Source organism: Bos indicus x Bos taurus, chromosome 5 (genome assembly GCF_003369695.1).
Source record: "Bos indicus x Bos taurus breed Angus x Brahman F1 hybrid chromosome 5, Bos_hybrid_MaternalHap_v2.0, whole genome shotgun sequence".
Lineage (NCBI taxonomy): Eukaryota > Metazoa > Chordata > Mammalia > Artiodactyla > Bovidae > Bos > Bos indicus x Bos taurus.
Genome location: NC_040080.1, coordinates 73,463,183 through 73,480,656, shown reverse-complemented (window position 1 = coordinate 73,480,656; position 17,474 = coordinate 73,463,183). Strand labels below are relative to the sequence as shown.

Genomic DNA, 17,474 nt, shown 5'->3' with positions numbered 1-17,474 from the left:
TTACAAATTATAAACCAAATGGTATTAAATTCAAAGCAACACTTAATAAAATGCAAACTCCAGGATAAATTAAGTGTGCCATTGACTAAACCTTATTTACTGTTTAATCAGAATTTTACTGTTTTCTCATTTTTGTTTTCATATGGACTTTTGTATTAGTCCTTTAAATATTCCAAAGTCCCAGACTTGTACACAGTTATTGGCTCATTAAAGTGTGTATTTGCAATTTTTAAAAAAATCTGTTGTCTCCTTTAGCTGAGCTTTCCTGGTGGCTCAGCGATAAAGAACCTGCCTGCTGGTGCAGGAGATGTGGGTTTGATCCCTAGGTCGGGAAGATCCCCTGGAGAAGGGAATGGCAACCCACTCCAATATTCTTGCCTGGGAAATCCCATGAACAGAGGATCCTGGTGGGCTATAGTCTATGGGGTCAAACATGCAAAGAGTCAGACATGACTGAGTAACTAAAAAATTCCCCCCAAATTCCTTTAACTGATATCTTGATGGCAGACCTTCCCAGTTCTTGATGGCAAAGAACTGGGGTGCCCAGTTCTTCCTGCCTATTTTCTGCAGACAAGCTGCTTTCATTCTCAAATATCATGCTTTGGTCTAAATGGCATCATTTAGCTATAAGAAAAGCTCATTGCAAAGGCCTTATGCTTGAGTTCACTGCAAAACGCTCCCCTCTGACTATCTTTACCTCATCAGAAAAGTCCTCCCCACCTGGCCCACTTTTCCCATCTCAATTCCATTCCCCTTTGAAGTCCAATGTGGAAGTTTCTTTGCATAAAATTGTTTACGATAATACATTAATCCTGTTAGTAGGTTTCCATACATTTCAAAAAGTCACCACTCCTGAAGATTTCCTTTTATTATTAAAAATAGACTGTTTCCTCTTATGCTTGCATCACTATTATCATGGCTATGGCAAAAATACATGTTTTAATATCCAAGAGGGAGGAAGAAAACTATGACTATAAATATATATACCATTTGAATGAGGCTGACCCCAAGGGTAGGCTCTCAGGCAGGACTGGCCTACTTATGGGTGACCTTTCTGCCTTGAAACATCATTCTTCATGATGTCAGGCTATTTTCTAAAAAGTTTTTACAGTAATTCTGCATAAAAGTCATCCTTTTGAAATACATTAGGGTAAATGTCATTTTAAGAAATAGAAATATATTCATTTGTTTTTTCATCACTCACTCCATAATCAGTTATTATCCTTAGGATGCCAGGCAGTAATGGTAGTTTCTTAGCACTTAGCAGTGACTAGAGAGGGTGTGAGGTGGACTCTCATGAAGCTTATAATTCAGTGAGGGACGTGGACATTAGACAAGTCCTACACAAGTATTTAAGAAATCTCTGATGAACAAATGAGCTGAAAAATATTGGGATTGAAGGTGACCCCAGGAAAGGGGAAGTCAGCTGGCTTTTTCCCCAAACCTCCTAAACCCCCCAAGCTCAGGTCTTCTACAACTTGGACTGTCCGCAGTATCAAAAGATATCACAGGCAAAACAGGCTTTTGTGGTTTTTCCTCCAACTTAACTACTTCTCATAACACTGTGGGAAGATGCATACAGAATTCCAAGTAACAGACTCTTAAACAATCACTTGGAATGCTTCATATCTGTAGGCCAAGCTTCCTTTGTTTCCCCATATAAAGTTATTCATTCTTTCTCCTACCCAAATTCTCTGTCTCCTTCATCCCTCCACCCCTGAAATAGTGATTATCTTGAAAAATAGAAAAATTTAGGAAGTTGACTAAGGCTGGGATTAATGAGAAGTGGGGCAAAATTCCATGTCTTTCTCTCTCTCTGTTTGCCTGTGCTGTGGCTTGTTAAATTATAGCAGAGGTTTGAATATAATTTAGGGGAGATTATAAAAAATATTCTCTGTATGAATAAGACTCTGAACCACTATATATAATAGTTTGTTTTTCAGTATCGGCATTTAGCACTGGTGGTGTTCAGGGCACCAGATACCCCTGGAGTTCCTTCTGGTTCTGTGGCTCTTCCTCAGTCTCTATTCCTGACCCATCATGGTCTTCAGGAGGAGTTCCTAAAGCCCTCATGTCATCACACTTTATGTTGAGGTTTCTCAACCTGGACACTATTGAGATTTTGATTTGGCAGTCATTGTTGCGAAGGCCTGCCTTGTGCATTCGTTGAAGGATGTTTAGCAGCATCCTAGGGTCGCAGAGTCGGACACGACTGAAGCTACTTAGCAGCAGCAGCAGCAGGCCTCTCTTCATTAGGTACCCCCATTCATGACAACCAAACATATCTTCAGACATTTTCAAATATTTCCTGATGGTCAAAATAATGCCCTTAGCCCTGGTTTGTACTCTTCGTAAGCAACTCTGTCCACAGTCTTGGATTCTGTGATGGTCTACATGTTCATCTTGCTCATTGTACCGTCTCAGTTCAGACTTTGTTTCTGATCTCTAGTGACAACACATCTTCTTGGGTATCTGAGAGAGACTGCAAAGCTAAAAGTCACAATGCTGATCTTCTTACTGTACTTCCTCTCTTGCTATTTTCTGTCTGATGAGGCTCTACCATCCACCCAGCTCCTTCATTCTGTTTCTAGTCAGTCAGTAAATGCTGGGGGATTGCGTATTCCCACTCCGCTCCAGTTCCAGTTCCGTCTCTTCATATTTATCCTCCTTCTCACCCCACCCCTTAGCGACTCCAAGTCACGCCACCATCATATATTGCCTGGACCACTCAAAGACCTCAACCCTGGGCTTCAGGGATTTCTACCGCCCTTCAATCCATGCTCTGTGTCATTCAGAGGATCTTGCAAAACAATAAATTTGAACAAGTCACTTACACATGCTTCCGTTTGCTTTTAGGTTAGCGATGCAAATCCTTAACAAGACCAGCTGGCCTGTGTGGCCTGACCCTGCCTACCTTTCCTTCATTTCCTGAACATACCACAGATCTTCCCACATGGCATGCACGTGATCAGGACAGTTTTAGCCAGTTCCTCCTCACCCTACCATTGTAGCTAATCCCTAGTATTAGGGACATATATTTATATTTTGTCTCTTCTCATTTGAAATTTCACTAATGCTACTATAAAGAAGATGGTTCATCAGATCCATTTTCTATATGTGCGTGTTTCCTTTATCCAGAAAATTAGAGAAGTAATTTTATATTCTGTATGACATAGAGAGTATCTATGTTATATCATTTTCTTAAAATGAGAAGAATATATTTATAAAAATATGAAACTACCACAAGAAATGAGGAGATGGAATTATGTACTATACATATTACACATATACATATCTATTGAAAATTATCTTTAAAAATGGTACTTTCTACAGATCAATTTTTGGTGTATGTTTTCCGATTTTTGTCGTTGTTGTTGTTAGACTGTATCAAGATATTTGAAAAATGCTCTGGCAAAAAGTGTACTATATCATAAAGATTCAAGAAGAGATAATTTGTGGCTACTGAGCCAGAAATGTGCATGAGTCATAAATTAAACCTGACAAACTTGTCATAAAATATAAGTTTTAATAGAAGCATAATATTTGCTTTCATGACTATGTCAGAATCAATAATACATCATCAGCTCTTTTTCACATTGGCTCATATAATGCAAAGATATGAAAGCAAACACATTTTTAGTCCATGAGCAAAATTGTAATGTAAAGTGTATTTTACAAAACAAAATTACAAAAATGTAAATATAGCTTAGGCCCCTCAAAACTCTATAAATTTGTTTAAATTATAGAATACAGAATATGGAAGTTTATTGTTTAAAAAGAAATAGGCCATAAGCCAAATTAGAAGACAAATGACAAACTGGTAAAAGATAGTTAAATATGAATATATATAAAACAGGAAAAGAGTTAATTTCTTTAATATACAAGCACTGTTACATAACAATTTAAAAATCAGTCCAACAGAAAAATGGGCAAAGTACTTGAACAGAAAAAAAGTTTAAAAGGAAATTCAAATGGCGAATGTTTAAAACATTGTTCATCCTGGATAGGAATCATTTATAACTACAAAGAAAATTCTGTCCATTAACTAGAAAGTGACCAAAAAAATGATAGATGTTAACACCTGATGTTGGAAAGCATGGACCAATGAGCAGTCATTCTCTGCAGATCAGACTCTGGAAGCCTCCTTCACAATATGCCTCAAAAGCCTTAAACCCATAATTTCTAATTCTAGGAATTTATCCTAAAGAAATAATTAGTCGGGAGTATGATGATTTTGATGCCAGAAGGTTTATCCCAACTTTGTTTACAGTATCAAAATGTATAGAAATAGTGCAAATATAGATGATTAGATGATAGATAATGCATTATGATTTATCCATAAAGTAGAATATGATGCTTTTCAGAAAAAGATCATTTAAAGTGTGTATTTACGTGGGAAAATTACTCATGATGAATTTTTAGATCAAAATGTAGTACACACCTAGCACCCAAATCTTGGTTCCCTTTTTAAAAAATAATTTTATTTATTCATTTATTTTTGGCCGTGCTGGGTTTTTGTTACTGTGCGGGCTTTTCTCTAGCTGTGGTGAGCAGTAGCTGTGGGCTTCTTATTGCAGTGACTTCTCTTGTTAAGCATGGCGTCTAAGGCACCCGGGGTTCAATAGTTGCCACTCCTGGACTCTAGAGCACAGAGCTCAATAATTGTGGTGCATGAGCTTAGTTGCTCCAAGGTATGTGGGATCTTCCTAAATCAGGGATTGAGCCCATGTCTCCTGCATTGGCAGGCAGATTTTTTTTTTTTTTTGAACCATTGAGATATCAGGGAAGCCCCAGATCTTGGTTCTTAAGACCATTTTCTAATGAAAGATATCAGGAGTCACTGGAGAAATAACTGATTCTAGGACTATTTCAGAAAATATACATAATGACCTTCTTGTTGTTTAGTTGCTCAGTCATGTCCAACTCTTTGTGACCCCATGGACTACAGCACTCCAGGCTTCCCTGTCTTTCACTAACTCCAAGAGTTTGCTCAAACTCGTGTCCATTGAATCGGTGATGCCATCCAATCATCTCATCCTCTGTCATCCCCTTCTCCCCCTGCCTTCAATCTTTCTGAGTGTCAGGGTCTTTTCCAATGAGTCAGCTCTTTGCATCAGGTGGCCAAAGTATTGGAGCTTCAGCTTCAGCATTAGTCCTTCCAATGAATATTCAGAATTGATTTCCTTTAGGATTGACTGGTTTGATCTCCTTTCAGTTAGTGGAACTCTCAAAAGTCTTCTTCAGCACCACGATTTGAAAGCATCAATTCTTTGGTGCTCAGCCTTTTTTATGGTTCAACTTTCACATTTGTACATGACTACTGGAAAAACCATAGCTTTGACTCTATGGACCTTTGTCAGCAAAGTGATGTCTCTGTTTTTTAATATGCTATCTAGGTTTGTCATAGCTTTTCTTCCAAGGAGCAAATGTCTTTTAATTTCATGGTGGCGGTCACCATCCATGGTGATTTTGGAGCCCAAGAAAATAAAGTCTGTCACTGTTTCCATTTTTTCCCCATCTGACCTTGGGGCATCTTATAGTGCCTGAAAGTAAGGAAGTGTTAAACTAACAAACTCACAGTGATGGACTATTTCAAAGGAACATGGGAACCAACTGAAAGAGCTCCTAGTGCCCCAAGCTGGTATGATTTGAGCAACAGAATAAGGTGTTGGATTATAATCCAAAGTGTGAAATAAATATTCATGAGTGCACACTAATATAAATAAATGAGTGAACAAATAAATGGAGAGCAAGAGATAAATGGTCCCTACAGAGGAATTCGAAGTAATTTATAAAGATACTCCACCCTCAGGGAGATGGAATGAAGCACTCTATTCATGAGTGTAGCCTGCTAAAAGGGACTTCTTCCGAAGAACACATTATGGAAGAGGGCAGCGAGCAAAAGGGTAACTGTACTGCGGAGGATTATGAGAACATTACCTCAGCCATGTGATCAAAGTAAATATCAGTAGTGGTTAGTTAGGTTGACTGTATGCACCTTTGATATAATGTGGTGAAATGACATTTTATGTCCTCTGATCTTCCTTCTCCAAATTCCAAAGTGTTGGTCCTTCAGTTGTATCTGACTCTTTGAGACCCCATGGACTATAGCCCGCCAAGCTCGTCTGTCCTTGGGGATTCTCCAGGCCAGAATACTGGAGTGGGGTGTCATTCCCTTCTCCAGGGGATCTTTCCAACCCAGGGACCGAACCTAGGTCTCCTTCATTGCAGGCAGATTCTTTACCACCTGAGCCACCAGGGAAGCCCTCTCCAAATCCCAAACCCCAGTCTAATCATGAGAAGGAAACACCAGACAAATCCCAATTTAGGGAAATTCTACAACAAATCTGACCTGGAGTCCTTAAATCTGTCAAGGTCATCAAAAATAAAGAATATCAAGGAAACTGTCACAGCCAAGTGTGGCTCAGGGAGAAATGATGACTCAGTGCAGTGTGTTAAACTGGATAGAGTTTTGGAACAGAAACAGGACATTAGGTTAAAACTTGGCCGACTCTTTGCGACCCCATGGACTGCAACCTGCCAGGCTCCTCTGTCCATAGGATTTTCCAGGCAACAATACTGGAGTGCGCTGCCATTTCCTTCTCCAGGGGATCTTCCCAACCCAGGGATCAAACCCAGGTCTACCGCATTGTAGGCAGATGCTTTTACCGTCTGAGCCACCAGGGAAGTTCCTAAGGAAATCTTAATAGTATGGACTCTACTTAATAGTACATCAACATTGACGATTTAATTGTAATTACTTGAAGACTGAAATGAAGCTGCTGGCAGAGTCAATTCCTTCCAGGGGCCGTGAGGAAAGGATATGTATTAGGTCTCACTCATTGGCTTGTAGATGGCTGTCTTCTCTTTGTGTCTTCACATTGTCTTCCTTCTGTGCATATCTGTATTTGAATTTTCTCTTCTTAGAAGGACACTGGTTGTATTGGATCAGGGCCCACCCTAATGTCCTTGTTCTAGTTTTGTTACCTCTTTAAAGATCCTGTCTCCAAACGTGGTTATTACAATCTGAGATGCTGGGGGTTAGGAACTCAACATAAGTATTTGGGGGCATGTTGCAATTCATCTCATGGTACCAGGTTTCTCACTGTCAGAGAACAGAGCAACAACAGAGGAAGAGCCGCCACCCTGTGGTGTTAGACGAGGGTTGGAGATGTTAGTGGGGACTCGTGCTCACTTTAATATATATGCATATAGATGCAGAAATAAATAGTTATGTGTGGACTCATGGTTAGTGTATATGAACATATCACATAGCTCATGCGCTGAGAGTTGCTAGAAGCTGTGACATTCCAGTAGCAAGAAGCATACCTACTACCAGTTAGTTTCTGAATACCATTGTTTAAGCAAAGGAGAAATGGCTAATTCTAGGAGCGAGACAAGAAAAATACGATTAGTTTGGGAGAAAACTAAAGGAGAAAAAGGATATGTACATAGTCTCGAACTATCTCAACCACCCCAAGTACTTGTTAGTTACTGTGGTGGTGTTTACATATGTCCACAAACACCTTCATATGCCTCCCTCCAAGAGGTGGAGCTCAGTCCTCTTTCATTTGAATGTGGACTTAATGATTCACCTTCTAAAATTATAGAAAGAAAAAGTAGGAACTTTTCAGCGGTGAAACCAGCTGGACACCACCTTAACCAAGTGATCAAGTTCAACATCGCCAGTGGTAAGTCCTGTTGATATTGATATCCTGTATCACTGGTAGGAGGAAATGGGAAGAGCATTTTACTTCTGTCCTGTTCTTCCTCCAAATCCATAACCCCAGTCTATTCATGGGGGGCGGGGGGAAAGAACACTCTCAGATTAAGGGACATTCTACAATATGTTTGACCAATTTGTTTCAAAAGTGTCAAGGTCATGAAAAATAAGGAAAGACTAAAAAACTGTCACAGACCAACATAATGACTAGATGCCACATGTTATCCTGGAGTGGAAAAGAACATTAGAGGGAAAACTGTTAAAATCTGAAACTGAAGGTTAGTTATTAGTAGTGTATCAGTGTTAATTTCTTAGTTTTGAGAAATGTTAAGATGTTATCATTAGGAGAAGCTACTTGAAGGGTATATGGGAATTCTTTATACTATCTTCAAAACTACTACAAACCTAAAATTACTGTAAAAAAGTTTGAAAATGTAGCATACATAATAGCATTGATTCACTCAAAAGCTCTTTATTAAGTACTTGATATGTGCCAGATATTCTTCTATGTGCTGAGAATATTACAATGAATCAGATATTATTCTTGCTCTTATAGAGTTTTTTTTTATTTTATTACCAATTGGTCCTTTTTTTAAAAAAAAAAAAAAAACTATAGTTATATAATATATACTATGGGCTTCCCTGGTAGCTCAGACGGTAAAGAATCTGCCTGCAATGCAGGAGACCTGGGTTCAATCCCTGGGTCAGGAAGGTTCCCTGGAGCAGGAAATGGCAACTCACTCCAATATTCTTGCCTGGAGAATCCCATGGGCAGAGGAGCCTAGCGGGCTATAGTCCACGGGGTCGCAGAGTCAGACATGACTGAGTGAGCAAGCACACGATATATACTATAATGTGCATTTTGCTTTTAAAGTTTAATTTGAGTATAAATGGAAACTTTTGGGTGAAGGTGTTGTTGTTGAAAGAGAAGGTGTATAATTTAGACCAGAATATGGAGATTTGGGGGCTTCCCTGGTGGCTCAGTGGTAAAGAATCTGCCTGCAATGCAGGAGACTTGGGTTTGATCCCTGGATTGGGAACATCCACTGGAGAAGGGAATGGCAACTTACTCCAGTATTATTGCCTGGAGAATAATGGACAGAGGAGCCTGGTGGGCTACAATCCATACGGTCACAAAGAGTCGGACATGCCTGAGCGACTAACACACACACATAGGGATTTGGAGACAGGTCTTGCAGAGATTACCTCATTCCTTTAAATCAGTGGTTTTTGAAGTATGCTGCAGGAACCAACAGCATTAATGAGAGATTGTTAGAAGGGCAGATTCTCAGGCTGACCCCCAGTTTTGTTAAGTTGGAAACTCTGGTGATCAGGTTCAGCAGTCTGTGTTTTTAACAAGTCCTCCAGGTAATTCTGTTTCTCCAAATCACAGTATCCATGCAAATAATACTACTACCAGCCTCTGATGGTCTTATATATAATATGAGTGTGCAGTGTAAACCAATTTAGCAATTGCCTGGCATATTGTAAGTGGTTCAGTAAAAGGTACCAATAAATGCCAGTTATTGCCACTCCTTCCCTCAGGTATCTTCCCAGCTAACTCCCCTCCCTGCTCAGGGGCATTGCTTGAATGGCACTTTATCAAGGAGGCCCTCTTTATAACTGCAATATGCCTGTCTCTCTTGCCCTGCTGTCTGGAACTCCCAATCTCCTTTTGTCCCTGGTGTGCCCCTCCCCCACCCCTCATAGCACTTATCACTGTCTCATCAATAATATAATTTGCACATTAATTATTGTGTTCCTAAACGTATGTCTCCCCTGGCTAGACTGTAACTCCTCAAGGGCAGGGGATCTTTGTTTTCATGTATGGAGCCCAAGTGCTAAAATCAAAGCCTGGCACATGGTAGGCATTTTAATATTTGTTTCCACAATGAATGGTTGATGTGACTGCTTTATGAAAGCAGGCTTCTAAGTACTCTTCAAGCACTTTAGGTGTTCTGAATGTTTGATTTGACTTGTGAAATGCTTCCAATAATTAGATTGTGCTTTTGGCACTGGTTGATGATCTCTGCACCCCAAAGCCATCTGGAGAGCTGCTGGGGTTGAGGCAAGAATGGGGTTCCAGTTCCCTTGTATGCCACAGTCATCCACCCTTCCCTTAGTGCTCTAGTCCCAAATAGTTAGATTCTGGGGGGAATTTCACTGACCACAGAATTGTGTATCTGAAAGAGTTTGAAGCTTGCTTCTCTGTACCATTAGGTTGGAATGAGTTTGTTTTGCCAAATGCTGCTGAAGTCTGCAAGCCATTTTTCCTTGGTGAGAATGGTAGTTAAGAGCTGAGGATTGGTTCTTGGCAGAAGGAAGTAAGTAGAGATGTCAAGAGGAAAGAATTAGGAGATGGAAGAGATGAGACTGGGGGGATTTAGATGGACCAGGCAGAAGCGCAGATCATGGTGAATGAAGTAGGAGAGGTGATAAAGGCAAAGCCCATGTGAGGAAAAGATGTGGAAACCCCATAAGAGAAACGTGAACCCCATGCATCAAATCAGCGGAGGATTCTGAGTGAGACGTGTTGTGACAAGCTGCAGACGAGATGCGTTTTGACAATATTTTTTAACAGATTGGGCATGGGAAGAATCTACTGAGCAAGAGACCAGATCTTAAGTGTGAAGTTTTACTAGAGGATCCTCACTTCCTAGGTGGGAAGTGGCGTGTGCTTGTGTATATATGTGTGTGTATGTATGTATCTGTGTATTTGTATGTATATGTTTGAATGTTTATGTGTATGTTTTTATGAATGTGTATTTTTGTGTATGTTTCTGTGTATATATGTGTGTGTTTATATGTGTATGTACATGTGTATTTGTGTGTATGTATATATGTGTGTTTTGTGTATAGATGTGTGTGTGTGTGAGACTCTCTTTTTGGTCTGTCATTTAGTAGTTGGTACAGGATCACCCAGTGTTATTCACTTTTATTTATTCTTTTTCTTGCCTTCCTATTCCTTCTTACTTTTTCCCTAATCTTTTATAGTACTGCCCTTTTATTTTTTTTTAATTTTATTTTATTTTTAAACTTTACATAATTGTATTAGTTTTGACAAATATCAAAAAGCCACAGGTATACATGTGTTCCCCATCCTGAACCCTCCTCCCTCCTCCCTCCCCATACCATCCCTCTGGGTCATCCCAGTGCACTAGCCCCAAGCGTCCAGTATCGTGCATCGAACCTGGACTGGCATCTCGTTTCATACGTGATATTTTACATGTTTCAATGCCATTCTCCCAAATCTTCCCACCCTCTCCCTCTCCCATAGAGTCCATAAGACTGTTCTGTACATCAGTGTCTCTGTTGTCTCGTACACAGGGTTATTGTTACCATCTTTCTAAATTCCATATATATGCGTTATTATACTGTATTGGTGTTTTTCCTTCTGGCTTACTTCACTCTGTATAATAGGCTCCAGTTTCATTTAATCTGTCATCCTTGGGGAGAAAGGAGAGTCTTCCTAAGAAACCACTGATACCTGCGAGCATTAAGGTAGTGACAAAATCATGACTGTGCTTTAGTGATAGCACTTCCAAAACCCTGCTTCCTCTCTTGTTCTGCTGAGCAGAATTTGTTTTCTTGATGTCTCCGGCTAACCATTGTGAGCATTATGATTTATACCCCAAACAATCAGACTCAAACTACCTCTCTGTTACTTTTCTTATCTAAAAACGGGACTAAGGACATTATTACGCAACTCAGAGTGACTTTGAGGTTCGAATGAGATCATCTTTATGGAGCCTCCTCAGGGCCTGGTGCAGGTGTAGGTCCTGAGTGTACGACATGGCACGCAGCGACACCATCACCACGTTCCAACCCCCAGCTAGTTCTTTCCCTCAGAGCTTTGGCTCACGTGGAACATATCTGTTTGTTCATGCTATGGTTTAGTGTTCAGCACATGGTAGACACTGGATAAATATTGACAAAACAAATCAATGAATACATGATTATGTTGGATTTTTTTAGATTAAAAGACATTCTCAAAAAATGCCATTTTCCGTTTGTTGCTGGCTGGGTGATTTCTCTGGAGATGTGGTGCACTTTCTATACTTTGCGAGCATCCCCCAGTATAATCTTTCCTCTTCTGATTTGGGTTGCAGCTATGCTCAACCAGCTTTGGAATTTAAATTTCTATGTGCAGCAGAGTGGAGCTATACAGAATATTTATAAAAGTCCTCATGTAACTCTGCTCATAAACTTGAATCACTTTGCAAGGGTGCACAATAAAAATGAACTAAAAATGGCAGATGTTTACTCATCAGAATCATGTTCCTTTCAGTCGTCTAGGGCCTGGATCATGTATGCAATTTATGAAATCACTCATCTAGCAGCAAATAAAGAATGTCTTTAATGAGATGTCAAATCAGATTGAATTGTGGTCATGAAAGATGTTGACTATATTGAGTCAGAGAAATTTGAACTCCACTGAGATGAAATATTATGCTTTGTATTAAAATGAAAAAGCAAATGTTTATCTGCCATTCCTATTGTTATTAAGTCCTATTTCACCATAGTGAAGGGCAAGAGGATGCGATTAATCCCAGAAAAAAAAAATGAACAGATTCTGGGGATATTATTTATACTTCTGTTATAAAAGGAGATCGTTGTTCATGCATTTATTGGGTCCTATTAATAGGCCATTGATAAATAATACTTTATGTGATTTTCATTCATAATCTTAAGCTCTGAAACTCTACATTTAAATAAGAGGAAATCAGTGCTTTCTTGATCACTGAGATCTCTGATGCCCTCCATGTCTGAGATCTAAAAGACTCTTTCAGTTCTCATCTTATTGACTCTCTCAACAGCTTTCCACCTGACGGCCACTCCCTCTTTGAACTGCTCCTTCCTTTGACTCTGCTACATGATTTTCCTTCCTGCTTTCTGTCTACTCCTTTTCTGTCTCCTCTGCCCGGCTGCTTATCCTCAAGGTTCAGTCAGCCGCAGTGCTTCTTTCCTCTTCTCTTTCCCTCTCTGTCCTTCCCTTTCCCTCTCATCGCTTCTCACTTCATACTTTTTTTTCTAAATCATCTCATCTTTGTCCCTATCTATCGTCAGTTACCTGCACTGTGCTGTTGATTCCAAAGTCAAAATCCTCAGCCCAAGCTTTTTCTCTGAAGACCAGACCTCCCATCCAAACATCTCCACTTTGCCTATAGGGCATGTCCATGTCTCAGTGTAAAATTCTCTTCCACATCACCACTGCCCACCCAGGTCTCTAAACGAGATATTCCTCCTAGGTATCCTGACTGCACTTCCCTTTGACTTACCCTTTCAAGGCTACTCTGTCACCTGTTTATTTCATCCTCTAATAGCTTCACTTCATCATGAGTGCACCTGTCTTGACACTCTCGGCTAAGGCAGCAAAATCTTTCATATGGACTACAATCGGGATTGCTATTGTAGACTAATCTCCAGACTGGTTTTCTCTTATTCGTTCTTGTTTGTCGCAACTACTATCCATGCAGCTTTCATGTTGCAGCCAGAGTAATTATGTCAAAACAGAAAGTTGATATCCCCTTGCTAAGATAAAAATCTTTAACATGACCACAACTTCCTGTGTGGACCCCTACAACCTATGTCATAGATTCTCCTCACTGTGGTTTCTGCCAGAGCCACATTGTCATCTGTTCAGTTGCTGGAAATGTACCCCGCTGTCTCCTGCCACAAGACCTTTGCACCTGCTGTTTCCTCTGCCTGGAATGTTCTTCTCCCTCCCCCAGCTCTCACTGCACAGGGCTGCTTGTGGTTTACTGCTCACTCTCAAAATCTCAGTTTGAATACCTTTTCCTCAATGAAGTTAATACCACTTAAATATTGTTAATATAAAAATCATTATATTTTTAAATTATTTATTAAAGTATAGTTGATTTATAATGTTGTGTTAATTTCTGCTATACAGCCAGGTGACTCACTTTTACACATATATGCATTCTTTTTTATTTTTTTTTCCATTATGGTTTATTCCAGGATATTGGATATAATAGTTTCTCATGATATACAGTAAGGCTTTGTTGTTTATCCATTCTATATATAATATCTTACATCTGCTAACCCCAGACTCTCAGTTCATCCAGCCCCCACCTCTGTTCCCCTGTGGCAAATATGTTCTCTAGGTCTTGAGTCTGTTTGCAGGCAGCTTCTTCACCCACTGAGCCATCGGGGAAGCCTTCTGTTTTGTAGGTAGGTTCATTGGTGCCATGTTTTAGGTTCCACATATGAGTGATATCATATGGTATTTGTCTTTCTCTGACTTACTAGGATAATCTCTTGTTGCATCTATGTTGCTACCAATGGCATTATATTGTTTTTCTTTTTTAGGATTGAGTAGTATTCCACTGTGTATATGTAGCATATCTTTTTTATCCATGCATCTCTTGGTGCACATTTAGGTGGTTTCCATGTCTTGGCTGTTGTGAATAGCACTGCTATGAACATAGGGGTGCATGTATCTTTTTGAATTATAGTTTTGTTTGGGTATGTGCCCAAGAGTGGGATTGTTGGATCATATGGCAACTCTATTTTTAGTTTCTTGGGGAATTCCCATACTGTTTTCCATAGTGCCTGCCCCAGTTTGCATTCCCATCAACAGTGTAGTAGGGTTCCCTTTTCTCCACATCCTCTCTAGCATTTATTTGTAGATATTCTAATGCTAACCATTCTAAATAGGGGCTTCCCAGGTGGCTCAATGGTAAAGAATTCACCTGTAAAAGCAGGAGATGTGGGTTCTATCCCTGGGTCAGGAAGATCTCCTAGAGGAGAAAATGGCAACACATTCCAGTATTCTTGCCTGGAAAATCCCATGGGCAGAGGAGCCTGGCAGGCTGCAGTCCATGGGATTGCAGAGTCAGACATGAATGAGCACATACACATTCTGACCGGTGTGAGGTGACACCTCGTGGTAGATTTGATTTACATTTCTCTAATAATTAGTGATATTGAGCATCTTTTCTTGTGCTTATTGGCCATCTGTGAAAATAGTATTAAATTAGCGTAAGATATAATACTATTATTTATATCATGATGTTAATAATTGATTTTATTTCTTCACCAGGTGAGGCTTATGCATTACCTTTTTTTCACACATCATAGCATTTAACAGCTTTTGTTATTGTTGTTTAGTCACAAAGTTGTGTCTGACTCTGCGACTCCATGAACTGTACACCATCAGGCTCCTCTGTCCGTGGGATTTCCTAGGCAAAAATACTGAGTGGGTAGCCATTTCCTTCTTCAGGGGATCTTCCCCAGCCAGGCAGGATTTGAACTCATGTCTCCTGCGTTGGCAGGCAGATTTTTTTTTTTTTTTTTTTTTTACCACTGAACCACCAGGAAAGTCCTTAAAGCTATACTTTTACCTTATTTGTGTGTTTATTTGCTTAATATTTGCTTATTATAAGCTCCATGACAACAGTGACCTTGGCTTTTTTTGTTCATAGTTTCCTTCCCTGGGTCTGTCATGGGGCCTGTATAAATTTTTCTTCATAAATGCAGGTTACATGATTGAATGAAAGCCAGAGATACTCAGATATTTGCAACTTATTCTTTTAGGAGCCAATGTTATTAGTCTTCAATTTTGACATATTATCAACTATTTCTTTAGTAGCATCTTCTTTAATCTTGCAGGATGAGCTCAATGGCCAAGCTACACATGACTCACTGTTTCTGAGACATAGAATAAATGGCCATATGCTCATCTGTATTAAATTATTAAAATACGTATTAAATTAAATACTTAAAAATTTTTTATGGAGCATAGTTGCTTTACAATATTGTGTTAGTTTCTACTGTAAAGTGGATCAGATATGTGTATACATATATCCCTTCCTCTTTAGATTTCCTTTCCATTTAGGTCACCACAGATCACTGAGTATGGTTCCCTGTGCTATACAGTAGTTCTTCCTAATAAATGTAATACAATTAGATATCAGCATGTCTTGGAACATTGTTTTTTCAATGTTTTGGGCCACGAGCCAGCTTACCTCATGATTGATATAGATACATGTGCACACACATGACTGAAAACCCCAGAAGCCAGTATTTTCCCTGGCTACATGCAGCGTACTAATTTCTATTCTGTTCTTTTCTATTTTATGCTTTTCTATATTATTTATTGATTAATATGGGTTAGAACTAAATTGATTTCACAGTTAGAAAATATTTTATTTTTAAAGCTGTGACTTTTCATAGATATTAAATGTTAAAATCAAGTAATAAATTAAGATTGGATAGACATTTTATTTCTGAGTCAAGAAAATTATTTTGAGTAAAGAAAAGAAAATGTTTTTGAGGGTCTAAGACACAATCTCATTGAAAGTATAAGAAAGTTAATATATCAAAATTGTTTTCCAGCTAGTACTGGGAAATATTAGTTTTGAGAACTATTGGCTGTTTTGAAAGTCCCTTTTCTTCATATCTAAAGCTATGTAGTACAGTAGGGATATTAAATTTGGTTTTGTGTCCCTGCATTAGTGGAGTCAGAAAGGTTTTGATAATGTTTTGATGAAACTTTGAATGGAGAAAGACAAACAGTAGAGAAGAAAAATTTAAAGAAAAGAGAAACTCTTGATGTCTGTTTATTTCATGACCTTGGATTGTACAGCCAATTTTTGAGAAGCGAAGCATAAAACACCAGGTTGGTGGGACCCACGGCTCATCAAAGTGAGGATGGTTAGTGTTAACACACTTTCCTGTCTACTTTTTAGAATAAGATATACAATTTGTCATTAAGACAGCTAAATTTTAATAAGACCAACATTCTTTCAGAATAAGTTTTAAAAGAAAAAGATAGATTTTCCATTCATCTTTAACTTCTATCAGTTCACTGTGACCATTAGCTGTTGGGCTTGCTAAGTGGTGTCTTAGCCAGAGGTTTGCATTCATGGCACTTTCTGAGCTGATTGTACATAGACCTCTCATTGGACATCTCAGCCTAGTAGTTCAGAGTAAAACTGGAGGAAAATGGCTTTATGAGTCTTGCCCCCAGTAAGAAGGATCATTCTACTTAATCTTTTTGGTTTCCTTTTTTCTTTGCCGAAAGTCTTAAAATTTTTTCTCCCATAACTAGTACAGCTAGTTTAATATACATACTTTTTTCTAACAGCTTTTTATAATTAATAATTTAAAATATGATATAGGGTACTTGAAATTATGTCTTCATATAATGTTCTTAAAGAGCCAAAACCCTCATATAAAACATTTTCAACAAAATTTAAGCAATTGCTGTTTGATGTTTAAGCTAGTTTAATCAGATTAATTTGCTTTTTAAAAAAGGACAGATAATGCTGAATTGTAGGGGCAGCATTCATTTTCTTCTTACTCTTCTCTTTCTTTCAGGTCAGCTATATGCTTCTAGTTTATGCTTTTAGCTGCAACACATCTTTAGTAATTTATTAGAGAGATTCCATAACATTGGCTAAAAATGGAAGTGAAAGTAAGTGTAAAGTGAAATTCTACAGTTCTGACTTTCTGTTATAGGAAGTTAGGAATTTGTCCTTTATGCAAATTGAAGGAAAGATAGAACCTGTATGAATGTTTTTCCTTTCTCTCCCTTTCTCTTCTTCCATTTGCTAATACATCCTTGGAAACTCAGCTCAGCCAAAGCCTCCATTTGAAGTCACCTTCATATCCCTAGGAAGTGAATCTCTCTTTACCTAGCATTCCCAGTATAGGTATTTGTTCATTAGTTTTACAGTAATTTATCTAGTTATATGTCTGTCTCTCCCTCTGAACTATATTCATCTTT

The 17,474-nt window shown here is 38.8% G+C and overlaps 1 protein-coding gene across 2 annotated transcripts in view; it reads left to right on the top strand.

Moving 5' to 3' along the window:
- The window catches only part of GRIP1 (glutamate receptor interacting protein 1), a 755,940-nt gene that overhangs the window by 111,884 nt on the left and 626,582 nt on the right, over nt 1-17,474 (top strand). The window lies entirely within an intron of this gene.